The 27,727-nt window shown below is 32.6% G+C and overlaps 2 long non-coding RNA genes across 2 annotated transcripts; both read left to right on the top strand.

Annotated features, from left to right (window-relative positions):
* Window positions 1–13,808: 13,808 nt before the first annotated feature.
* LOC129303480 (uncharacterized) lies at window positions 13,809–17,297 on the top strand. Its single transcript, XR_008591500.1, has 2 exons — window positions 13,809–14,197; window positions 14,718–17,297. It is a non-coding gene; the product is annotated as an uncharacterized LOC129303480 (long non-coding RNA).
* Window positions 17,298–25,505: 8,208 nt separating this feature from the next.
* On the top strand, window positions 25,506–27,479 carry LOC129303481 (uncharacterized). The gene is made up of 3 exons (XR_008591501.1): window positions 25,506–25,595; window positions 26,167–26,256; window positions 27,175–27,479. It is a non-coding gene; the product is annotated as an uncharacterized LOC129303481 (long non-coding RNA).
* The last annotated feature ends 248 nt before the right edge of the window (window positions 27,480–27,727 follow it).

Raw genomic sequence — 27,727 nt, 5'->3', positions numbered from 1 at the left:
ATATGAATATAATTGAGATATATTGTTGTCAATCAGGTATATTGAATCCTTTTGGACTTAGTTTAAGACCTAGTAAGGTCTAATGAGTGAAAGGGATTAATTTGAGTGCTTAGGTGCATAAATTTTTCAGAAAAAGCAAATTTTTTCACATAGGTGTCTAAATTTTGATCGGACCACTAGATTGCATCCAAACTATCTCATTAGTTAGCATACAAGCTAAGCTTCGTGTGGGCGCTTAAATCACTCCAATCGAATGTCGTATATGAAAACAGTGCACACTGGAAGTTTGTCATTTTACTGTCAAAATGATAGCAAAAAATTGGACAAGCATGCCATGGCAAATAGTGACATATGCCGCGGCACACAGCACAGAAAAGTTGAGCATGTGGCTCACATACTACATGCCACGATGCATGGACCAAATCTCAGCATTATTTTATGATGAAAACGCATGTAATGGAATTGGGGTTATGTCCACTACGTGTTAGACTAATATGCATATTACTTTCACTGTATTTTTCTTTAATTGTATTATGATTTTGGATGGATTTGTAAAATGAGTCTTGGGCCCAAGCATTTTCAAACAAAACATTTATTTATTGATTGTTGTGAGTGATGTGGTAATACTGTAATCTTCTCCTATATTAAGTAGATATTTAGGGAAGGTTACAACTATATATACTTATATTTATTAGGAAAAATATCAGCTAGAGGATAAAATAAAAAAAGAGCAATTTGAATCCACCATATTCAAGACTATGAAAAAACAAGCTAGGGATTGGAAAAGTAAATTGCATAGAAATTATTATTAGAAGTAAGTAGGCTTGGCTTATATAGCATTTTGGTTTTATTGAATACAAGGTATACTATTATTGGTGTAAAGTTATAATTTTCATAATTGAAATACAATATTAATTGATTTTAAATTTTATTATAAGCAAAAAGTGTGAGAAATAAAACAAATAGAGGAAAGCAAGTAACAAAACATACATGTAGACCTCAATCATTTGTAGAAGTTGAAGACATAATGGTGAGAACTTTAATATTTTTATATTTTTCTATTATTTTTTCCATTTATGATATTGTCTATTTTCTTGTAAAGACCCTATCATTGAAGTTTTGCCACCACTTGATCATATCTGGGAGATAGAGCATACAATAAAGACTATATATGGACATCTAGAGTGGGCTGATCCATTGCTAGAGCATATTCATGTATGTATTTTATTCTTTTATTCAACTCTATCTTATATAAATTAATTTATTAATTTATAAGTTATTTACATTCCTTTATTTTCAGTCTCAACTCAAGGATATTGTGCAACAATAAGAATCCAATAGTGACACTCAAATGACCTCATATGAGATTTTAAGCCAAGTTCTTGGTGCAAGGTCAGGGTATGTCAAAGGTAAAGGTTATGGAGTGCATCTTGCAAAAAAAAAAGGGCTCAACCTTAATCTTTTGAGAAGGAAAAAATTTGACAGCAAATGGAGGTAGATTTTAAGAGAAGACTTCAAGAAGAGCATGAATAGATGGAACAAAATGTTTCATAAAGGATTTGAGATAAAGTGGCTGCCATCATGGCTTCATTTCAACAGGTAATTATTAATTTTGCATTATTTATATATTTTATTATTTATAATTTAATTTATTATTCATAAAATAAATTATAAACCAACTTGTATTTTTTCTATTGGGACAATCTCAAGCACACCAATACTAGCTCCAACTCCAACTCCAACTAGTGGTGGTGGCAATTCTCAATAGTTTACCTACTAAATAAACTTAGTTGTTATATGACTCAGTGGTTTATGTATTGTTGAGTTAATTAGATGTTATATGAATGGTTGTATGGATTTTTGTATTTTAATTTTAGGCTGTTATTCTGTTGCTGGATTATTAGTTCTTGGATTTTGTTATTCTGGTTAAGGTATGTAATATGAGCCACTAATTTAAATATGAAAATACTAGTTATAAATAGGATTTTTTTATGACCATGTCACCGCTGAAAACCCTAGTGTCACTACTAAAGGTATAGACAAAACGCATTTTTTCTTTGGTGGCAAGTACTGTCACTACTAAAAGTACCTTTAGCGACGATAGAGAGCTGCCACCAAAAGTTTAGACATATCGTAATTTTTCTTTGGTAGCTAGTACTGTCATCACCAAAAGTATCCCAAAAGTTTAGTTATTGGCGGCGACTACACCTCATACTTTTGCAGCAACTTTACTACTTTTTGATAGCGACGACATTGTTTGTCACCGCCAAAACATTTTAGTGATAAAACATTCAGTGGCAAAATTTGGTCACTGCTAGGTCACTGCTAAAGACCTTTAGCGGCGACTTTTGCACTTTATGTTGCTGCTAAAAACCTTTTTTTTTTTAATGACACCTTGTCACATTTAATCCATCTTGGCAATGACATAAGCATCTACTTGTGGTGTTAAACCATTTTAACAAGCTTAATAATGGGAAAGACTTACATATTTAATGGATAAAAGTACAGGCTCAATTCCAACAAATATAACTATAAGGGCCTAATTAAGAATTGAAGCACACTATACAGACCTACAGGTATGTATTTTCTATTTAATAAGAATAAAGTTAAAAATTTACTAACTTTTTGGAAATAATTAAAGAGTTTTAAAAAAAAATTTGATTCTAATGAAACATATTGAAAATAACTTATGAATAGGAGTAAAGTAATAATTAATTTATATTTATTAAATAATATTATTATTAATATAAATAGGCTTTAAATGTGCTGATGCTTTACTTCGGATGACACGTGGTTAGCTTATCAAACATGTTGCCATGCAACGTTGCTGGTCAGTTAAAGAAGTTGACTTAAATGCCTCAAATTGGACCGTATCGTGTTTTGGAGTGAAGACTGCTCCTTCCTCTGTCGTTTACCTTGTCATGAACTGATCATCAAAACTTATTTTAAATAAGGTTTGGTTTGTTTGTTTTTGTTTTTTATTTTTTTTATTTTTGACAGAATCAATTGCTTTAATTCATATTTTGGCCTCTTGAAATCTAAGCTAGAAGAAACCAAATTAAACTTGTATTATATGTTTCTTATTATTTATAATTTTTACAACTTTGTCTGCATTTTTTTTCCTCACTGTAGTAGACAATTTAGTTTTTTAATTTTTATTAGATAGGAGGGTTTGTACTATGGTATGAAAAACTGAATTAGACTAACTAGTTGGACTGATAACCCAATTAATTGGTCATTTGAATAGTCCAGTTGATGAGGTGAATCAAGGGGTAGTTGCGACCCAGGCTAAACACAGTTGACCCATGTTTAATTCGGGATAACCCATACAACTTGACGGGTTGGGTAGGTTAATTTTTTTCCTTCCAAACGCCCAAACGAGATATTTTTAGGGTGTTTAAAAACAAAAATAGAAAGAAGAAGCTGACTTTAGTCGAACAACTTGAATTTGAATCTGAAGTTTGATATCAACATTATCGTCCTGTTTGGTTGTCCATCTGTCACTCTAAACTCTGAAGACCATCATCTCTCGGAATTCATTGTCTTTAATTTACTTCTCGGTCGTCGACACCAGGCTCTACATTTTTCTTTTTATTTTTTTTTACCATTTGCATTTTTTTATTAATTGATAGCATGCTAATAAATTTTATTAACAAATATTAAAATTAAATAATTTTAAGATATACAAGTTTTTTTATTATCCCTTTTATTAAAACAATAGATTTTTATTTTTTATATTTTAACTCATTAAACCTTATTTTGTCATTTAATTAACCTTAATTAAAAAAATCATATAAATTAGTTCACTTTCCTTTTTTTCTTTTCAATTTCAAACATTGTGCCTTAAATTCTAAATTTGTTGAAACATGCAAAGAGGAAGATAGCAAATATGGTCAAATATAACTATTTTTATATATTTTAATTAAATTATATTATTTTAATTATGACTGATTTGATCTCAATTTGACCCCTAGTTGAACTATTAACCTTTAAACCACTACCTTAACCAATTTAATGACTAGTCAAATTTTTAATACATTAGTCTAATCCCTTAATCTTTACCCACACCTCATCTCACACATGCCACCGAAGCTAACTTTGGCTTATCAGAAATAAATTTACCATTTTGTTCTGCAAAATTTATATAGGAGATCTTCATGCAAACAAGCAAATTTATGGACAAGTATGGAGTGTATTGTTTTTTTAGAAAGTACATATGAAGAGAAGAGAAGGTAGGCGTGTCAGTGGCTTGAGATAAGAAAAAAAGTAAGGAACATGACAATTGTTTAGGACTTACAGTGAAGTAGGGGAGAAAAAATTCTGAAGCTTCGGCTTTCATTAAAGAGAGAATGATAGTGAAGATTCAGAACTGGAACAGATATACCTTACTCAAGCAGGTAAGGAGATTTTAATCAAGGCAGTAGCTAATGCAATGCCTATGTATCCTATGTCTTGTTTCAAGATCCCTAAAGTGTTTGATAGAATGGTTGGAAAGTTCTGGTAGGGAAGGGATTTTATAGTGGTGATAGTATTCACTAGAAGGAATGGAGTTGAGATGACAAAAAGAGAGGAGAAGGAGGGATGGAGTTTAGCGATTTTGAATATTTTAACCTTTCTCTAGTTGCTAAAACAGCTTGGAGAACAGTACAAAATGTAAGAATTACTACTACAAAAAACGATATAAATGATGGTTATTTTTGCTTATAAATGACCCTATCATTTAAAGTCCCTCCAAATAAATAACGATTATTTACCCATCATTTATTCTTTTGTATAAATGACGATTAAATAACACATCATTTAAAATATATTTTTTGTAACTTCTGTCAAAACAAATGACAGGTGTTAAAAATATTTGTCATTTATTCTCCACATAAATGACATGTAACTATTTGACTGTCATTTATAGTCATAATAAATGACAGGTAAATATTTACCTATCATTTATTTTTTGGTTAAGTAAGAATTACTATAGAATAAATGATGGTTAAATGTTTACCTGTCATTTATTGTGACTATAAATGATTGGCAATTTATTTACCCGTCATCTATTCTATAGTTTTTTTTAAAAAAAATATTGAGGTCTATTATTTACGGCAACCTCTCTGTAACAACTATACAAATGATAACTAGACAGCAATTTCAACATTTTTATACATGAATATCAATTAAAATTGAATTAAAATCAATGCAAAATGAAACAAAAACTAATCTCTTATTCTAATATATCAAGTAATCAATGTATAGAATTTTTTAAAGGAAAGTAATTTACCAACTAATATCAAGTAATTGATGAAAACTAGTAAAACTATAAACACTAATCCTACTTCCGCTAACTCTATTGATTTTCGTCTTTATGCAATGACCACACTTGGAATATATACTCACACCACTCTTCAATTACCTCATGTATTTATGCATGTCTAAATTCTTCAATGTAGGAATTCTCATAGTGCAATCTCCCTTAGTTTAAACCACAAATTAACTCCAATCTCATATTTATCCGAGGGTTTAAAAAGGATTTTCTCAAAATTATTTCAAAGGAATCCCAATTTGCCATTTTAAATCCCAAACATAAAATTTAAGGACTCCAAATCATGGTTTTAAAAACAAAGCAGATGCTTGGAAATCAATTGGGACCGAAATAGTGAGTTTTTTTAAACTCAAAGCAGACTTTCATAGAATTTAACACGTGCATCACGGCTTACGGCTCGTGCACCGTGGCATGTCTTCTTTGTGCCATGCACCGTGGCGCATTGCACGAAATTTGACAGATCAATGCTGTCATTTGACAGCATAGGGAGCAAACTTCCGATGCATCCAAAATCTCCGTCCGACATCTGATTGAGGTGGTTTTGGTGTCTACATGGAGCTTTCTCCTAGCTCTAGCTAATGGCATAGATTTCATATTCAAACTCATTTTCTATAAAAAGTTGGATACTAAAACTCATTTTGACACATTTTCACAAAATTTCCTAAATGGGGTGTCTTAATTCAACCACACATGCCAATAGCCTACACCAACCCTCCAACCACACTCAATGGACTCTTGCAGACTCGTGAAACACACTACACGCAATCAAATACATTTATTTCACAAAATCACCACTCAGCCCCAAATTTCACAAAATATAAAGGGGGAGAAAAAGTTGTACAAAATCAACCATTTCATTTATATTTCTCAAAAATACATATGTTCATACTTGCACAAGTATTTTGGCCCTATCCTTGGGTTCACAACAAATACTCACCAACCCAGGGCATAAAATATACTAGTTAAACACAAAATCATGCAAATAGTGCACCAATCATGACAATTAATCCTAGTTGGCAATTACATTAACAAATACACATGTAAACAACTAAAGAGATGCATAAAGAGGATTTACTCCATAAATCCTAAGCCTCTGTATGTTTTTCCTGACTTGAATTCGATGAGCTAATCCCTGAAAATATTGAGAATTGAGGGGTGAGTATAACCACTCAGTAACCAAGTTTCACTTAACCCTTATAGTTACATATTAATTGTAAATAGATGTAAATAGGCTCATAACACATATATCACATAGTATTAAGCCACGGTTCACAAAACTAATAACCATGTGATCGGGCTTGCCACAAAATACTATATCATGTTATTTTTAAAATTATAACTCAAGGTCATAAAAATAACAACCATGGGCCCTTAACACGTGCTAGACCACAAAACTAACAACCATGTGGCCGGACTTATATACATGATCATGTGCCAATCTTATATCCTCTTGTTACCTTTAACACGAAACCGGTGGCTATCATATGGCTACGTCCTTCACGGAGTAACCCAGCCTTCCACTTGTGAGGAGCTACCGAGCTAGGATTAACTTACTCACTTATGTAATCTGGTTTTCTCCAATACTAACAACCATGGGGTGTCATACCCTTAATCTAGCCTCCTCATGAACTGATGGAAACTAGTTAGGTTCGAGTCCATCATAGAACAAGTAAGACAGTCCCAAATCAACTATGGGACAAGGGCTACCTCCTGATTCCAATGGTCGGTGCCAAGGCTAGTTCCTGATTCCAACGATCACTGCCAATATCACGTGGATTTCAACCAATCTACTCCTCTGCCTAGACGAACTCCCGCCAATGATTATGCTATACACATTTCACATATAATATGCATTTTAACAATTATTTCTCAAACAATGAACTCACATAACACATTCTTATAATTAACTCATATTTCATCACAATTCTCCACCTATAGTAATAAATCACAAATAATTCCATAAAACATCAAGGGTGGTAGAATCAAGGTTTTCTTTTCTCCAAAACCATTTCACAATCAAGTATTTGCCAACATGCATTATCAAATTAACCATAAAGTACATTTCACAACACAATTAACATACAACTATAAAAATTAAATTTTCCCCTGTTACCTTAAACCTTTGAGAGGTTAAAGGTTTACCCCTCACTATATCAACTTCCTCAAGCTTCAATGAGCTTGAATGGTGCCAAGATGAACTTCTCTACAACCATATCACAAGGATATCATTATCTTCTAGCTCTTTAAGCTTTATCAACATAAAACTCCTCATACATTATTTTACCAACTCATAACCACTACCCATTCATACCTAATGGGCTTATTAGATTCCTTTAATGCACATTATCATTAATAAAACCTCAAACCATCATTAATTCACATTAACCTCTCTCAACTACCTCATAAATACTAATTTCAGATTTTAAATGCTCTTATAGACCAACCACTTTTAAAATCATCGTTGTGGTGTTCCAATATATTAAATCGCTCTCATTAACCTCATTTTCACTAATAGAATCGAACCCATACTCTTATGGATTAAAAATCCATCTCCCAACTCAAACCCTACCATAGATAATCATAAATGAGGGAGAGAAAGGAAGAAGGAACCATGATCTTACCTTAGGTGTTTAGAAGCTCTAATCTATCAACAATGGGTCTAAAAGTCGTGCCCTAGCAGAGCCAAAACGAGCTCTTCGTTTTCTTCCTCTTCTCCTTCTATTCTTTTCACGTAGAAATGAATCAAATATATCTGATTTTTGGCCGTGTGCCGTGATGCACGCTACCATGCGCTGCATGACACAGAGAAGCCCGTTACGTTTAAATTGTCTCCATGGACAACGACGAACCAACCACATGCTGTGGCATATGGCACAGAATACAACTCTATATATTTTCATCCTCTTTCCTTACCTAAGTGGCCTGCCATCGATCTAGACCCACTTCTAGGGCTGACATCACAATAATTATGCCAAGTTAAGCTCCTCTGGCCATACTCCTCATTAACTCACTAACTACCCTAATTAAGTCAATAAATCAGGGTTAAAATTGACACACCATCGTAGAAATTGTGCTCTCATTATGGATAATGATGTCTTTCATAACGCAAAAGCCATAATCCAACTATTTTTCATTAGTCTTGGACACCACAAATTAAAGAACCAATGAGTATATATTAATGCATTAAAAAATTATGAATATTTAAATTAAAAAATGATATTAATTATCTTTATTATATCTCATGTGTAGACCCATTGTTGATAAATTAAAAAATTATGAATATTTGTGCGGTACAACATAATTATCCTAATGAAAAAAAAGAAAAAATATGTCAATATAGAAAAAAAATAAATATACAAAATACTTCTTTTTTGTACTTATATGTTAATTAACTCTAATAAAATTTATCTATTCTCTGATTTCCCACCAAGAGAATTGAGATAAAATATCTCTGGAGTATTCAGGATTATCTAGTGCCTTGCCCAACACATCTCCATCATTAGGTAGGCCACTTTTCTCAATCTCAGCCTGTGCAACATATAGTGAGAAAGCTAAGTTTATTAATTGATTATAAGAAAAAATGACAATATTGAAAATAATGTACTTACACATTTGTCAGCAAGTTCTTGAACACGTTCATCAATAATATTTCCTTCTTTATTGGTCTAAGTTTCTATGAAGAGTTTATGATGTGAAACAAAACTTGCTCTTGAACTCTCTCGCTCGATAACATTAATATTTCACATATCAATAAAATAAACAAAAATTATATAGCTTAAATATTAACATACTATTTGCTGCTCAATTCTTGCATATGTTATGCGCCCTTTCTTATAAGGGTATATATCTTTCTCATACAACTATTTCTTTTTTATTGCTCAATTCTCATGCAAAATACATAGAATCATATCAATATATATATATATTGATAATAAAAAAATTATAGTTCTTACTTGGAATTGCCCCTCAAAATATTCAGCAACAAATTCATCCCATTGTTTTTGTGAAACTAATGGCCTTATTAATTTGAAAACTTCAGCAATAATGTTTTTAGCCAATTTTTTAATGTATTTTGCTCCAACAAAGTACTGAAATATCCACATTGCCTTTTCAGCTTGTTGAATGACAAATTTCATTCGACTAGCATCAATTACAAATGCTGACTGTAAAACAAGGAAATTAATTAGCTTTTTTTATCAAGTAATTATAATTAATTATAATAATTACGAGTAAAGTATTTTACCTCTATTTGTTTTCAAATATAATTCTTTGTTATTGGACTAATATCATTCTAACTCTTAATTGTAATAGGCACATTTGCCTTTGTCACAACTCTTATATAGCTAATAAATTTATTATTGTTAGTTTTGATAGGTTGACCTTTGTAATTCCATTCAATCTTATATTTTTGTCCAATAACCCTTCTCCTATTCATCTCACTCATCAATGTCAATCCTATCATTTTTTTTGATTTGCTTCTTGATAAATTTGTTAGTCATTCATGTCAATGCTAGGATCATTGCTAGTTCCACTAAGATCAATACTTTTTTGAGAAGCCATTTACCTATAAAAATAGAAAAAACAAACATGGAGAAGAAATGAATGATAAAATGATTAAAAAAACATATAAAAAAATTCAGTAGCATAATATCATAAAAATGAGTATTCCTTAGGCTCAAAATCTCTTTTTAAAGCTAACATCTTATATCAATAAACCAAATTCAATCATACACAATCTCAACAGCAACAAAATCCAACAAAATGACTTTTTCAACCGTACGCAATTCTAAAAAAATTCATTGAAAATTTGAAGAAAAAAGAAAAATACCACAAACATCAATTTCAATCATTTTTTGTCTCATTTATCATTTCAATGTTATTCATACCTTAAAATAGGAATTTCAAGTCAAAAAATATCATTCATTATAGCAAATGTCAAAATCTCAACAAAATAGTTATAATTTTTAGAGAAACTGTGCATCAATTTTGATCACTCAAAACAACTCTAATTGTAATGAAATTTGGCACACTAGTACATTTCAATATGTAGTTTTCAATGGCAAAACTATCCAAATCAAATAAGGCATATAATTTAAATTAAGAATTATTTAAAAAATTTGTTCAAACTTTATAAAAAATACATTCATTATGAATATCCATTTTGATCACTCATTTTCGACCTCATAATTTTTCTAAGGCTACCCATAGCTTCCATTAGTATCCTCAAGTCAAGAACACATCATATATTATCAATTTTTGACAACACACATTATCAAAATCAAGCAACAATATGCACAGAAAGTTAACTACATAAATTCAATCAATAAAACTCTACAAGATAATGAATAAATCATTCTCTACAAAATAACGTCCTTGCTGTCATTCATTGTGAATTAAGTTTGCCATCGCATTTCAACCCAATTTCTTCCAACATGCATAACGACGGCAGAATCATGATAAAGGTAGGGGATGACGATCAACTATGAAAATGAAGTCACTTTATTGGTTTACTTGTTATTTTGTATTAAAGTGGAGAAGAGAAGAGAAAAGAGTTCATCGAGCACGCGAGAAAAAATATGAAATGAAAATACACTAAACAGATTTTAAATAAGAATAAATGACAGGCTTTTAAATGCCCGTCATTTATTCCACTTTATATGATGGGTGTTTCAAACACCCATTATATAAAGTTACATTTTTTTTTCTTTTTTCCAAATTGTAGAAACTTAAACATTATATGACAAGTGTTGAAACAACATCATTAATATAAATGATGAGTGTTTAAAACACCCATCATTTATGTTGATATTAATTTTTAATTTTCTTTAAAAGCAGAATTTGAAGCATTATATGAGGGGTGTTTAAACACCCATCATATTTGTTACTGAAATAAATAACGGATGTTAAAACACCATCATTTACAGTGCAATCATCACTTGCCTCTCTTTTAAATGATGAATTTTCTTAAAACCATCATTTTTAGTGGTATCTTATATCAATAATTTTGTAGTAGTAAATGATAGATAGGTCCTAAGGGGATCAAATAATTCAAATTAAGTCCCAAAGTGCTAAGCTCTAGAAATTTATAAGTTTGACTTTCAATTTTGCAATTTCATTGTGATAAAGTTGTAATATGTTTTTCAAATTTTAACATGATTGAAAAATAAACAAATTTATTTTTCTTGTTAAAATTTAAAATACAAGTTACAAATTCATTACAACGAATTTGCAAAATTACGAGCCAAGCTTGTAAATTCTAGAAATTTGATACTTTGGGACTTACTTTGAATTAATAGATCCCGTAGAACCTATGTGTCATTCTCCTATACAAAATCCTGATGCATTGCGTGTACAGACTTTGAAGGGTTATATTATTCCAAATTGATCACTTTATGGAGTTGCTCTAAAATGCTACAACATAGTTGCCCAATCCCATCACCTACAAAGGTAATTCCAGGTCATAGCACCTATATGCAATTGCTTGTGCCATGCATGAACAAGAAAAAGGTTCTCAGCTTCCTTACCTTGCTTCCAAGAGCAACTTGTATCAGCACTTTTATGATTCATGAGCCCTCCTATCATGGCTCAATCTCTTTTATTGATTATCCTCTCTATATATATGGAATTTCATAAAGGCCCAATGGTATTATAAAAATTGTCATGCATGATTATTGGCTATTTCATATGACGTACTGTTGGTTCACTTTTGAATTTCACTCCAATTACCATTATTTCTAAAGATGCACATATCAAGGTAGTCTTGCACTTGCATGAGGCAAGCATCAAACTAGTTGTCCAACAAGAAAGGCTTACATGCATAGTTACAACATATTCCACTAATTTCAATAGAAGTTTACTTGCTGGCATGTTTAAATTCAAGTTACATGTGCTTTACATATTAATGATGATGATAGCAGCCTATATTTCTTTTTCACAAATTGGATGGCCACTACAATCAGTAAAGACACATGAAGAATGGCCTGCTTTTGGGATTTTTATCGAGTTTCAGCTTGGGAATCTTATTTTAATCATCGTAGAGCCAAAATTAATATGACACTTTCTACTTCCAAAAAGAGGTTCAATAAATGGGATGGTACATCACAGGGTTCTTGGGCATCTCTTTTGCTTATTCGTGCACTCTTGTTGGCTTTTCTTGGGACTACTTAATTTTGGAATATTGGAATGGTATTGATCTTTCTTTTTGTACAATCTTGAATGATTTTTAGGTTATTTATTCAAGCTTGGACCTCAAAGATAAGGTCTATTTTATTAGGGCAAGTTATGTCAAAAATGGGCCTAATAAGCCCAAAGTTTCATTAAAAGGGCTTAAGTGAGTGAAAATTAGGAAATGTAATCTACTTATATTGTAAAATGCATCAATCTTACTGTAGAACAACATTATCAAAATTATATTTAAAGAAAACTCTATCATCAAAATTTCATAGAGTAAAAACATGTACTACTTCCCTTTGATATTATCCAAGTAGGATTAATAAAGACAATTTTAACTATTTTCATAGCCTAAGGCCCTATTCTAAGATTTGAAGCAAAATTTAGTCGCTTACATTAATTGAAATGAAAGATGATCTCTGGAAGCTATTCTAGCAGCAAGAGTGCAATCTTTAAAAAAATATTACCTCAATCTTAACTACTTCATGTGAGTGTTATGTAATTGTAATTCTAGAATAAATGTTAGGTGGTTAGTTAGAGTTAGTAAAGGGCTGTTTCTGTTACCGTTTGGGATAGGTGAGCAGTAAAAGCCTACATATAGCGCTTATCCAAATTACAGTAATGCAATGTATAGTTCAACTATCCTTCTTATCTCCTTCTCCCTCTCTCTCTCTCAACCTTCCAAGTCTCTTTAGGGCCCAAAAAAAAAAAAAAAAAAAAGCTTCCAAGTCTCTCTTTTCCTTTGCTATTCTCTTTTTCTCTTTATTTCTGACTTTAATCAAGGATGATTGTAATTTCAAAGAACTTTTCTAACATCAAAATTTAACTTTTTTTTTATTTGTGCGTGATATTCATGCACAAATAATAGATAAAATTTTGATCATATTTTTTAGTAATAATTTACTTATAAACCTTTTTTCTAGAAATATTGAGTGTTTTAAATTTTTATTAAAATAAAATTTGATGAATATTATTAAAATATTAAATATTTTAAAATATTAAATAATTTTATTATTTATAAATATTCATCCAAAATTATAAATTAAATTTTAAAAGGTTAAGATACACATTTGTTCTTAAAACGTTCACGTAGGTGCGTTTTATATCCTGAATATATATATATATATATATATATTTTTTTTTTTGACACAATTTTACTTAATATTTTTCAATTTGTTACAATTTTACCTTGCCATCAATTTTTGGCCATGTTAACTGTTAATTTGACATTGACTTGTTTTGTTGACAGCCACCTCATCATTTTAAACATTAAAAACAAACAATATATCCACGTCAATTTTCTCCTCCCCTTACACGTCAGATTTGTACCCTTCCCCATTCTCGTCCCCTTCATCTGGGCTTGCTCCCTTCCCGTGCATCTCCTTCACTGTTCTTCCAGGTCATGCAAAATCCAAATCTCAAGAGGAACCAAAAATAAAACCCAAATCTCAAGTCGAGGTCGCCTCGATCGTTTTCCGCGATATCCCAACAGCCAAATCCATGTCTTCTTTATTCCGATGGGTAGCGATGGGTAACCTAGAAGAGGGGACGAGCTAGTGCGGCCATCGGGGATGAGGGAAGGGACGAAGCTCTGGCATGAACGGAGTGGGTTTAACGGTGAGAAGTGGCTACTGTAAAGCAAAACCCAGAAGAAGTGGGTTTGACGGCGAGAACCCAGACGCGTGTTTTCACTGAGAGAGGTTGATTTCAAAGGTATGGTTGAGTCAAGATTCATCGATTTGAAGCTTGATTTTTCTTCAGAATATCTGCCGTGGTCTGGTTCGACGATTTGGGACTATGGAGATTTATTCTTCGCCGTGTTCGAATCTCTGCCCCCTCATCTGGAGAAAAACTTCTTTTTTTCAACCCGGAATCTGAAAAAGAATTTCAGAGAAGTTGATTGCTGCTGATTTTTTAAAGTTCTTTTTTAATATTGTTTGGCTGAATGTTTGTTTCAATTTGAGTTGAAATCCTCATCTGGTTGAAGGCGAGAACCCATATGCGTGTGTTGGTTGCAAGAACAATTTTGCATTCACTTTGTTGCAAGTCATGTGTTGCGATTCTGCAAGCATTACTCTAATTCTTGTTCAAGTTTCTGACTTTCGTTTTATGTCCTAATGTTCAAGTTTGATGTTCTTGTTCAAGTCTAATTTGTTGTTTGGTTTACTTTATATCTGGTCTTCGTTTTTGTTCAAGTTTGATGTTTGAGTTTGATTTTCGTTTTCAATGGCAGAACGTCGATGAGGAAGACTATCCCATGTGGCCGCCAGCTATAGGTACTAAAAATTTACTTTCAATATCATCTTAGTCCGACCAAATCATAAAACTGATTCATAAAGTCCATCACACGTACTAAAAAGAATAACTTTGTATTAATGAATATGAACTATGCATCATTCAGATTGTCAAAGAAAGAAGACAATCTAGTGGGAATTGGATTTTGATGTCTAATGCAAGCAGGAATGGGAAGATATTGTAATGGACAAAACAAATGAAAGAATTAGTCCAGCTCTCCTAGATATAAGATATAAAGAACTAATAACAAAATGTACACAATACTAGATGAAGACCAAGGTATGCTGGCACGGAATTCACAATATTGAATCTTGAGGCACTTGAATAATTGATATTATAGAATCGACTTCAAAACCATAGAGAACCCCTTGAAAATTTTCAAGCCCAGAATTTCCTCTAAAATAAAGATCCTTCAACTTCATAAATGTTTGTAGAGTTAGCAGGCTATCAGACCCAGCTTGGTGATGCTTCCCAACTACACGATCCACATTCAATGTCTTAGCCACTCTTTCTAGGCCACCATATAAGCCATTGCAGAACTTAATTATATGCTTCATGTCATAAATTTTGGGTCCAAATAACTGAGCCACCAAGTGTCTAAACAAGTGAATGTTAGGAGGCAATTGTTCCCTGACTAGAAGCTTGATTAGGAACCCAAAATCATAAGAACTGTGGAATGTGACCCATGTGAGATGAGAATTGAACAACAATCCAGATTTTAAAAGAAAAGTCCGGAAAATCCGTGACGGAATACCCTCTTTCTTGTTTTTCAAGAAATCAATCCCTTGTTTCTCCAATAGTTGAATGGACTTGGCATTATGTTGATCCCGCTCAACGTCGAAATCACTGAAATTGAATTGCCAAACATGTCCATTTTGTGTTCCAAAGTGAGGTAGATTCCCATTAGAATCAGTTAGGGTAAGACCTAGTTGGATGATGTTCAAAACATCGACATTGGCCTTCACGAAACTATAAGTATCTGAAGGAGACAGCTTTGAGTGAAAGGCCTGATCAACATTCGGAGTAAAAATGGTGCCAGGAAACTCAGTGTCAAAGGAGGCAAAAGAGCAGCTAGGTATAACAGCATGGATCAAAGACAACTCGCTATGTATATTCGAAGTCCAGACTTCACGAACAATCACGTTCGTTCCCTTGGGAGTCATGGTTGCTTCAGCTTTTTCTTTTAGAAAATTGTAGGGAGAATGCAAGTCTTCTCAATTCTGTGACAATGGACAAAACATAGAAGAATCACGTTAGAATAAGCTAAAAGTTAGTTGAGACTAAGAACCAAATAGAATATTTAGTCAAACAACACAAAAAGGAATATGGCTCATGTTGGATACAAGATTTAGCATCCATATGGTTTCGCATTGGTTTTGGTGGTTTCTAATGTGAAACCAAACATGCTCTTAATGTGTTGCATGACCAAAAGAAAATTTTAATAAAATAGTGTGGCTACTAAAATTGATTTTAAACTAGGAGCTAGCAGCAAAGACTGCAAAAAATATAGAAGCATTGATCATGTTGATATGCAGCTTGTTATGTAGGAAGCGAGATTGTGAGTTGTGGCTCATAATGATGCATAATTAAACCACAGAATAACAAACAGTTAAATGATATTTTCTTATTAAGAATTTACTGTAAACGTAACTTTAGAGTCACTATCTCTTTTTCACACATCAAAATCCGATTGCTTGCATTAGACATTGAAGAGACAAATTAAATAACTGGGATCAATGGCATTGCAGCCCCGATACGCCTTAGAAACAGAACAAAATTTAAAACATTCGTATTGCTTGTTAAACTGTAAGTTTTTTTTCAGTCCAAGTTATCTGACACTAAGGAGCAACATTCCTTGAATAATAATCACCCATAAAATGGAAAGCCAGAACAGCAAGGTATGCCTATACTACTTATATTCCTGTCACGGAGAAAATGGATAAATTAGGCAGTTATAAATATCATGTGTTGATCGCTGAGTGACCTAACACAGTAAAAATCTTATCTTTTGTTACGTTTACATAAATTTTCTTTCAAATACACACTAACACGTTGGGTTAGCCAAAACCAATAGACCCCCACCTCTAATTAGGGTTGGCCGAACCAAAACTGAGCTGAGTGAGTAATCCGCCGTCAGCCAAACAAACGGCAGAGACCGAGAACGGAAGGCCAAGAACGAACCACGACAGACAGCAACGGTTGGCCTTTTTGACTTATCGATGAAGGTGAGCGTTTCTGATGAAATTGGCGCGTGGCCGCGTGCGGTATGCTGATGAGATAGCGCTGATCAGAATTTTGACGATTTGACTCTCCAGTCCTGTCGCAGTAAATAAATAGATAGATAAATTTTGGGAGATATTTATTTAAAAATAAACATATCATTATTCTTTTCTTGATATATGTATGTGTGTATATATTAATTGATATCTTTTTTTTTTGCCGACCTATTAATTGATATCTCTAAACATCTTCTGAAAAGTAATATTAATTGAAGTCTATTTGAGTAATTTTTTTTTAATAGCATGAAGAATAAACTCCACTGATAGCAGATATTATCTCTTTTGAGATATAAAAGGCGATAGTGGACCTTTTTCAATTAAATTATTATATCTATAAAGGTCAACATTTGAACTCTCAATTACTTTTTTAAGTGATAAAAGTCCTTAAATAATTCTTCAAACAATTGATTAATATAGTTTAACTATTTATATTTAAATTCTCTGATTTCAAAATATATTTATTTTCAAACTTTAATTGACGCCATCTAATCATTTTCATTATGATATTTAGTTAATAATTTGTGAGAAAACTTTTAACAAATTTGTACTTTCTCTGCCGGAAAACATAATCGTACCAATAGCTCCTAATTATTCCAAAATATAGCTTACATTAAATTATTGAAACAATAAGTTAGATCTTATTTATTTTAAATTTCATCATTCCATTGGTATGTCCATTAATCTATCAATCTATGATATCTATCCAATTTCCGAAGGTAGAGAAAACTAGAGCTAACTCAACATCAAGCACTCACATAATAAATCCATCAATTTGTGGATTTAGTAAATATTATATGATTTCTTTCTTGATAAACATTATATCAGAAATAATGAGTTTGAATATTTTTCAAATGCCAAATATTTAAATAAATATGATAGGAAAATGACAGAAAAATCCTATGAAATATTTAAATGATAATGAGGTCCACAGAAATATTATAATTTTTTTCAATACCCTAGGGGCAATTTTATATTAATGATTTTTTGTCAAATAATTTAATAAATAATAGATTTAATTCACCACACAGGTTTCACATGTAAATATGTAAGAATGAATAAGTAAAGCTAAGGAATTAATAAGTATTCTTAAGGCTTAATACTAATGTTAACTGCAACATATTAAATGTAACAACTAACACAAGAGAATTAACAAACAATGTAGTTGATTTTATAAGTTATAATTATGATTTAACAAGTTACGTATTTAAATCATCATATGAACTTCTAGTGTTATAATTTTATTTCAATTTAGGCCTAACATTTTGCAGTGAAATTTCATAATATTTTTGGGTTTGATTTGAAAATATATCACATCCACAGTCCTTAGATAAAATTTTCCCGAGCATTTATTTGAATCTTAAAAATTTGATTTAGTTATTAAAAAATAAAGTATAGATTAAGAGATTCCTTGGTATGGGGAAAGTTAAGGACAGGAAAGTAAAAATTAGCAAGCACTAACTAATTCACTTCTATTCTATTAAATAAATTTATAAATTAAGTAACTAGAAAAATAACTTCTTCAGTAAAATATTGAAAAATCACACTTTTTGAATTATATTCTCTTTTGATAAGATAGAAGAAAAGTACATTCTCTATTAAAAAATATAAAGTATTTTTGAAGAGTTGGATGTTAAAAAATGTATGATATTTTTAATCTTTTGAGGTGTAATTATTGCAATTTTTTAAAAAGTGCTCCTATTGATAAATAATTTTATATTTATTATAAGTGTTTAATAGGAGTAAATATGAAAAGATAAGATTAATTTGAAAGTATGTAACTATTTTATTAGGAGATGAGATTCGATTAAAAATACCTTATACTTTTTAACGGAGGGAGTATATTCTAAATAAGGGTATCTAACTCATATTGACATTAAAACTATTAGTATATTTATTTTAAAAATTAATGTCAACTCTTCCAACAAAAACAAAAAAAACAAACATTAAACAATCAGCGAGTTCTTCCTGAACATTTTTTAAGAAAAGTTAATTTTCTTTTTCAAATAAAAAGAGGAAATAAAACAAATAAAAGGACTTAAATCAAAGCATACTAGTGCCGATCAATAACACGTAACCTTAAGATGGGCACAGACCTTCTTAATTGGTGCCTATTTGGCCATTTGGATTGGCATTGAATAATTGAGATTTTAAATAATTATGATTTTTTAAAATTAAATTTAATTTCAAGTGATTATAATTAATCAATATTTCTGTTTGGAAACTTTTTCTAACAATGATATTGAAAAAATTGGACCTGCTTGGATGTCATTTATCAAAATTACTAACTTTTATAAAGTTCCAAAAAAATATTTATTATCTAATTTAATAATTATTAAATATGAATTAATGAATGAGGTAATATTAGAATAATTTTTTAGATTTTAGTATGAAAAAATCATTATTTTTAAGTAGAGTACATATTTTTAATATAAGACATCTTATTTTAAATAAAAGATATACCAATATGAATGATATAATTAAAATGTATTATCAACATTAATAATATGACAAATTAGATTGAGACTAAGAATTTGATAATTTAATATTCCCTCCATTTAATATTATAAAGCGTTTTTTCTAAGAATCATTTTAAAAAATATATAAGGTATTTTAAGTTTTTCAAAGTGCAATCAATAATGTTTTTCCCCTTCAAAGATACTATTATTTAAGGGATGTAATTAATAATATTTTTTAATTGAGATATCCTATTGGTTAAGAGTAGATAGACATAAAAAAAGTGTACAATTTTAAAGATATCTATGTAACTAACCCATTGAAATATAATTTGATTAAAAAAAATTATAATATTGATAAGAGAGATTAATTGTAACCTGCTTCCTCATTATTCTCTAATTATCTCTCAATCTCAATTAATTAAGAGATTATTTTAAGGTAAAGACACATTCACCAAGTTCACAAATAAGTTATGTAGATGAGATCTCAAGTTTTTAAAGTTAAAATCATATTAAAAGGTTTTGCAATTGATAAATCAGAGTACAAACATTATGCGGAAGTAAGGGATCATTTTAAAAGTTAGTGCATTTGTTTAGGAATTAGAAAACAACGAGACTATGCCAAATTTGAGGGTATGCACTGCAGCTTGTTCTTTGCCTAGTTTGCTTCCATGCACTATACCGTAATTCTTTAGACTATTCTAAAAAAAATTAATTTAAATGTGTGTTTTGCTATTGTGTAGATTGTTTGGTGTTTTAAATAGTTTGTTTCCTAAGTTGGTTTTAGGATCAACTCCTTAACCACACTTAGTTTGTTTGAATTGTATGATTTTTGGATAACACTCGAGGCAAGTGTTACATTTGGTATCATTTTTAAGTTTATGATTCCCCTTGCCTAATTGGTACCCTAAATACATTACTCTTATGCTCTTTCCCTTATGTCACTAACCTAAACGATATTATTTTTTCATTTTCTGGCTTATTCCTTTAGGAGGGGAGAAAGGTTCGTACACGTATGACTGTACATCTTTCAATTATAATTTAGCTTGAAGAGGAAGAGGCAGACCGAGGAATGAGGAACAACCTCTACCTCCACTTTGTCTGCCTCTACCACCACCACAAGGGACAGATGTAATCATGGGTAGGTTGCTTGAAGTGATGGTAGATATACAACAAAACCTCAAAGGTCGTGCCGTTCCAGATCAGTATGTTGACCCAAGTGCTGGGTAGGGAGCTTTTAGTATTGTGGGAGCTCATAGACCGGTTGCTGATAATTGAGAGGATGACATATCCGGACCTTGGAAGGAATTCTCTCACTCTAATCTAACCACATATGATAGTTGTATGCTTGATGGGAAAGCTGAGGAGTGGTTGGATCGAATGGAGCAGTTATTTACTGTAATGAGGTATACAACTAAGCAGAGGGTTATCTTGGCTATGATGTAGCTTGTTGGTGAAGCCAAGCATTGGTGGGATTCTGTTAAGTCCATGGATGGAAGATCTATGACTTGGGCCAAATTTAAGGAAAGATTTTATAATTTTTACTTTCAACCAGCTTTCAGAGACAAGAAACAGGTAGAGTTTCATGCGTTTTAGCAGGGTGACTTAAATGAGGAGACTTTTATGAGAAAATTCAATTAGCTATCTAAGTTCACAACATATCTGAAGGCTTCTAATGATAGCAAGTGGAAAGCAAAGAGGTTATTGGAAAAGATGAGGCCAGAGTACCGCCAACAGCTGTCTTTGTTAGGTGAGGTGACATATGATGAGATGTGTAATTGTTTAAGGATTGCCGCTCGCCGTGACCGAGACACAAAGAGTAGCTAAAGTACGGCTACACGAGGTCATTTTTCTTTTGGGTTGGCTCTTACTGGTGGTGTATCCAAGAGAATGGGTTTTAGTTATGGTTCTTCTTCTGGTGGCTCCTTTAGAGCCTAGCCTTCTTTGCTTCTGGTAATCAAAATTTAAATAGGGGTTCAAGATTTCATGGTAATCAAGGTGGTAATATGAGATTTGGGGGTTCTCATTTCTCTGGGATTATCCAACACGTTCTTCATAGGCTAGTCAGGCCCTGATTTTGAGCATAGTGAGGTCACCTTGCGATAGATGTGACAAGGTTCATTATAGTCGCTGCTTTACTTACTTCAAGTATGGAAAGTTAGGCCATTTGATCTGTGACTGCCTTAATTTACATGAGAGCTTAGATCGGAGGAATGTGATTCCCAGTAGAGTGTATACAGTATCTCAGGAGGAGGCTAGGAAGTTATCAAATCTGATAACTGGTATGGTTTCTATCTGTGGCCTTAATTTAGAAGCTTTGTTTGATTATGGTACGACACATTCTTTTATTTCTACCGAGCACTTGGATAGAATGGGTATGCTTATTAAGCAATTACCTTATGATATAGATGTTTCCTTTACTTCTAGTTTAGTCGGTCGATCTAGTGTGTTGTGTAGGACTAAGATGAATTTTAATGGGCAATCGACTTGGGTGAATGTGATCAAATTACCTATGTAAGTGATTGATTTAATCATTAGTATGGATTAGCTGATAGCTTATGGTGTTGTCTTAGATTATGTGGCTAAGACTGTGACTTTAGCAGAAATGCTAAAGGTAATGATGAATACCCTAGTCATTCTTGTTTTCTTTCTTCTTTGCAAGCTGAAAGGTTGATTGAGCAGGGTTGTGAGGCTTATGTGGTAGTGCTCGCTACCTAAGGGTCTAAGGCAGGTAAAGTGGATGAAATTGAGGTTGTTAGTAGTTCTTGGAGGTGTTTTCAGAGGATGTGTCAGAATTACCTCCAAAGCGTGAGGTTGAATTCTCGATTGACCTAGTACTAAAGACACAGCCAATTTCAAAGGCTCCCTATAGAATGGCTACTTCAATGTTAGTTGAGTTGAAGAAGCAGCTTGAGGAGCTGTTAGACAAGGGATTTATTAGACCCAGTGTTTCTCCTTGGGGATCCCCTATCTTATTTGTGAAGAAGAAGGATGGTAGTTTGAGATTGTGTATCAATTATAGGCAGTTGAATAAGGTTACGGTGATGAACAAGTACCCATTGTCTCACATTGATGATCTCTTGGATCAGTTGGTTGGTGTCACGGTTTTCTCTAAGATTGATTTACGTTCAAGGTACCATCAACTGAGGGTTAGTGAGAAGGATGTGGCGAAGACGGCTTTCAGGACTCGATATGGCCATTATGAGTTTTTAGCTATACCATTCAGGCTAACTAATGCGCTTGCAGTTTTCATGAACTATATGAACCGCATCTTTCAGCCTTTCTTGGATCAGTTTGTGGTAGTTTTTATTGATGATATACTAATCCACTCTAAAGATAAGGAGCAACATGCTAGACACTTGAGGACTGTCCTAAGATTTTAGCGAGATCATAAGCTATATGCCAAGCTCAGTAAGTGTGAGTTTTGGATGAGAGAGGTTAGATTCTTAGGACATATTGTGTTAGAAAATCTTATTGTAGTTGATCCATATAAGGTTGAAGTGGTATTGCAATGGGAGAGACCAAAATTGATTATAGATATTCATAGTTTTATGGGATTAGCAGGTTACTATTCGTATTTTACTAAAGGTTTCTTTCAAATTTCTATGCCTTTGATTAGGCTCACAAGGAAGGATAGGCTGTTTATCTAGGATGATAGGTGCGAGATAGCTTTTCTTGAGTTGAAAGAAAGGTTAACAATAGCTCCAGTGTTAGTGATTCATGATCCTTAAAAGCCTTATGACGTGTATACTGATGCCTCTTATAAGGGTCTTGGTTGTATTCTAATGCAAGATGAGAGGGCAGTGGCATATATGTCTCGACAACTTTGGCCGCATGAGGAGAATTATCCAACGCATGATCTCGAGTTGGCTATTGTAGTCTTTGCATTGAAGATCTAGCATCATTATCTTTATGGAATAAAGTTCAGGGTCTTAAGTGACCATAAAAGTCTTAAGTACTTGGTGGATCAAAAAGAGCTGAACATGAGGCAGAGACGCTGGATAGAGTTTCACGAGGATTATAATTTTGAATTTAAGTATCATCTGAGGAAAGTAAATGTGGTAGTAGATGCTCTTAGTTACAAGACCTTACATGTGGCCTGTTTGATGGTGATGGAGTTTTTGGTAGAGATTTCTCAAGGTATGACTGAGTTCTCCTTAATGGCCTTAAGACTATGGTTATTTCTAATGAATTTTAGAAAGAGATACGAGATACTCAGCTCCAAGATTCAGTTTTGTTAAAAATAAGTCAAGACATCGAGAATGGTGAGATAATAGACTATTGGTTTAGTGATGATGGATATGTGGTTTTTAAGGATAGGGTGTGTGTTTCCAACAATGAGTCTATTCGAAAGTGATTGTTGGATAAGGCGCATTGTAATAGCTACACCCTTCATCCCGATGTTACTAAGATGTATCATGACATGTAGCGTCACTAGTGGTGGCCAGACATGAAAAAGGATGTCATAGAGTATGTTAGTAAGTGTTTGACCTATCAAAAGGTCAAGATAGAGCACTAGAAGCCATCAAGGTTATTACAGTCTCTGGAGATTCCCAAATGGAAATAGGACAGTATTTTAATGATTTTGTATTTGGTCTACTAAGAACCCAGGCTAGTTTTGACTCTATCTAGGTAATTGTAAATCGTTTGACTAAGTCAGCACATTTCATATCAGTCAAGACTACCTATACAGTTGATAAGTATGCTGAGATCTACATTAAGGAGATTGTGCAATTACATGGGGTACCAAGGGATATTGTTTCAAATTGTGATCCTCGATTTACATTAAATTTATGGCAAGCTATACAAAGGGCTATGGGCACGGATCTGAAGTTTAGTACATCCTATCATCCACAGACAGATGGACAGACTGAGCAAACGATCCAGACATTAGAGGATATGTTAAGATCGTGTTCTTTAAAGCTTCAGGGAAGCTAGGATAAGCATTTGCCTCTGGCAGAGTTTGCTTATAATAATAGTTATCACGCCAGTATTTAGATGGCTACTTATGAAGCACTATATGGAAGACGGTGCAGATGGTGCAGATCACCTCTTTATTAGTATGAGTTGAGTGAGAGGATACTAATGGTACTGGATGTGGTAAATGAGACTATAGAGAAAATCAAATTGATCTAATAAAAGTTTCTCATAGCATAAAGTAGACAAAAAAATTATGCAAATAATCATCATAAGGACTTGTCTTTTAAGGTGGGGATCGTATTTCTCAAGGTTTCCCCATTGACAGGCGTTGGACGCTTAATTCGGGCTAAGAAGTTGTCTCCACGATATATGAGTCCTTTTAAGGTTTTGAAGAAAGTTGGTCCGGTAGCTTATCAGTTGGCATTACCACCTCAATTAACGGGTCTACACAATGTGTTTTATGTGTCACAGCTGAAGAAGTACCAGCCAGACCTGTCGCATATGATAGAACTTGAGGAGTTTGAAATTCAAGAGAATTTAACTACTGAACTGAACCAGGTCATATTGTGGATGTTAAGGGTAAGCAGCTTGGAAATAAGACAATCCAGTTGATAAAAGTGATCTAGAAAGTGACAACTTCGATAGATGCAACCTGGGAGACTGAGGATCAAATGAGGAAGTAGTATCCACAGTTATTTCCCTAGTATGTTTCTCTCTTTGATTCATAAATTAGCTTAGATTTTGGGACAAAATCCTTTTTAAAGGAGGGGAGAATGTAACATCTTGAAAATTTTAAGATTCAGATTTATTTAAAAAATAAAATATCTATAATTAAATTAAAATTAAGAATAATTTGATAGAAGTTTAGAGTTTGAATTTTACTCAGCAAAAGTTTAGTTTTATTTTATTTTTTAATTATGGAAAATTATCAAAATTGACTGGGCTTTTGTGTTATAACAAAATATTTAGGCCCTTTCTTGTAATTTTTCCTAAATTATTTAAATTAGTTTTTAAAAGGGAAAAATAAACGCAAGAGATGAAAATAAAAACAAAGGAAAGAAATGCACGAATGAGCGGAAGAGAGGAAGAAGAAAAGAGGAAGAGAGGGAGTTAGGCTTGGATTTAGGAGCCTCTACGACCGTTGTGAGCTCGGCTACATAATAGGTAAACTCCCTACTTCAATTCTCTTCCTTTCCTCTTGGTTTTCTTCAATTTTTAAAGGGAAAAATTTCTAAAATTTGATCCAAAAGGCTTTATTCTTATAAGCTTTAGTTTTCTTGGGTCCTTGGGAGATTGTTTTGAGTTTCTACATGATGCCCTAATATTTTGAATAGGCATTTGGATGAAAAATAAAGTTTTAGGGCAAAAGTCAAACCCTAAAGGGTTGGGTTTTTGCTCCTAAATAGTTTAAGCCTATTGATTTAGTTATAATTTTGCTACTTGAGCCCCATAAGATTTAAATTAAGGTTTGGTTTTCATTATAAGAGTTAATGGTGAAAGTTGTTGACACTAAGTGAAGGTTTTTAATTGATTAAAAATATATGAATTGAAAATTGGCCTAGTGGTGGCTAATAAATGGTTTTGGTTGTTAAGTAGTATTATGTGAATGGTTGGTTTAATATATGAACTGTTGGGATGGATTATGGCTTATTGACCCAAGTTGTATGGTATGAGTTATAGTCTTCATTAATGTTATTTGCCATGAAAAGTGATATGGATCAGTTATATGTTGTAGGGAATTGTTGGTGGAACTTATTGAGAAGTTAAGGAACTAGTCAAGTCCTATTTTGTACAAGAGGAACCATTTTAGTATGAAAGGGTTGAGGTAACAGGGAAATTTATATTTCTTATTGCTTTGTTTAGCTACTTTTGAATAAATATTACTAGCTATCATGCATTACATGTTTTAAATTATTAAATGCAATTAATTGTGTTTTATAAAGACTTATGGGGTATTACTTAGATAATAGTGCATATATGTTTTCTATTCATTTGACAATAATGTTTTTATAGAAATGAGGTTGTTTGCATGCATTGTAATTATAGAGAATGGCAGTTGCACTTGAGAAAGTGTAATTAGATTAGGTATCTTAGAGAGGCTAAGAAACTGCTTAAAGAAGGAGTGATATTTGTTATACTACCTTAGAGTATTGAATTGGTCAATACTTAAGAAAGGTAGACAAGAGTGAAAGGCATGATCTCGGTGGGAGTTCACCAATGTGGAGATATGAACTTGTGATATTTTATGGCACACTGCCAGTACTCAGTGTTGCCTTTCGTATTGTGGGCCCAGTGTACTAAAGTGATTAGTGGATTGAGTGTTCAATACCTCTCAGTGAGGGAGGGAATTCGACATATGAAGTATGAGGTTGAGTGCCTAAGCCAAGATAGCCCTCACGTGGAAAGTAAGTCAAGCTGGCTCTAAGAGAGAGTTAGCTTTGACTGTTCAGGATTCACATTGAAGGGACACAAGTAGTTTGGTAGATTCAATCATGCCTTAGATTATGTTTTGTGCCTATAAAGGTACAAGTGGGTATAAGGTCTACCTGTGAGCTAAAGAGTGCCAGGGGACATTTGTTGGTCAGGAAAGGCTATATTAGCTTATGTCATGCATTCATGCATTTGAAATGACTAAATTATATTATTTGTTTATTTGATTATGGCTTACTTGGTAATAATTAATGTAAATTTCTCTGTTACTGAGATTGTGGTTGTCTCACCCCTCTCTTTTCAATATTTCTAGGTCCAGGCAAAGGAACCAGTGGTGGACGGGGAAAGGAGCAGAGGTAGGGGTTGTTTGTGAATTCTAAAGAACTATAACCCCTTTCTTTTGAGCAAATCAATTGTAATGTATTTAGGATTAGAGTGCCAGATAGGATGTGATTATGTATATATATGTGTGTGAATATGTGTGGATTGTATGACTTGTGTATGACTTTTTGTCTGCTTGTAGACTGTGGCTAGGAAACTTGGTTATGGTGTGTGGTTTTGATAGATTTATTTAGTAGATCAAGTTTCTACTACAGAGAAAATATTTATTTTGATATATATGTGATTCTACAAGCAAATGTAAAGTGGTTGCATTGTAAATGGTGTGCTATGGGCAAACATATACCTTGAATAGAGAGAGTGGGTGTGTGGACCCTATGAAGATCTCTAAGCCAAGTGAAAATGTTTAGCGTGTGTATTCATATGTGTATATAATATTTGGAATAGTTTTTAGCCACTCTTGTGTGATTTGTAAATTTTAGGGGCATAGAGTTCATTTTGGAAAATGGCACTCGGGTAGTCAAAAT

The sequence above is a fragment of the Prosopis cineraria genome, unplaced genomic scaffold (assembly GCF_029017545.1).
Source record: "Prosopis cineraria cultivar Desert tree isolate PC_DT_omini unplaced genomic scaffold, ASM2901754v1 PC2, whole genome shotgun sequence".
Taxonomy (NCBI): domain Eukaryota; kingdom Viridiplantae; phylum Streptophyta; class Magnoliopsida; order Fabales; family Fabaceae; genus Prosopis; species Prosopis cineraria.
Note: the sequence above shows the minus strand (reverse complement) of the source record. Positions and strands in the feature narration are given on the sequence as shown.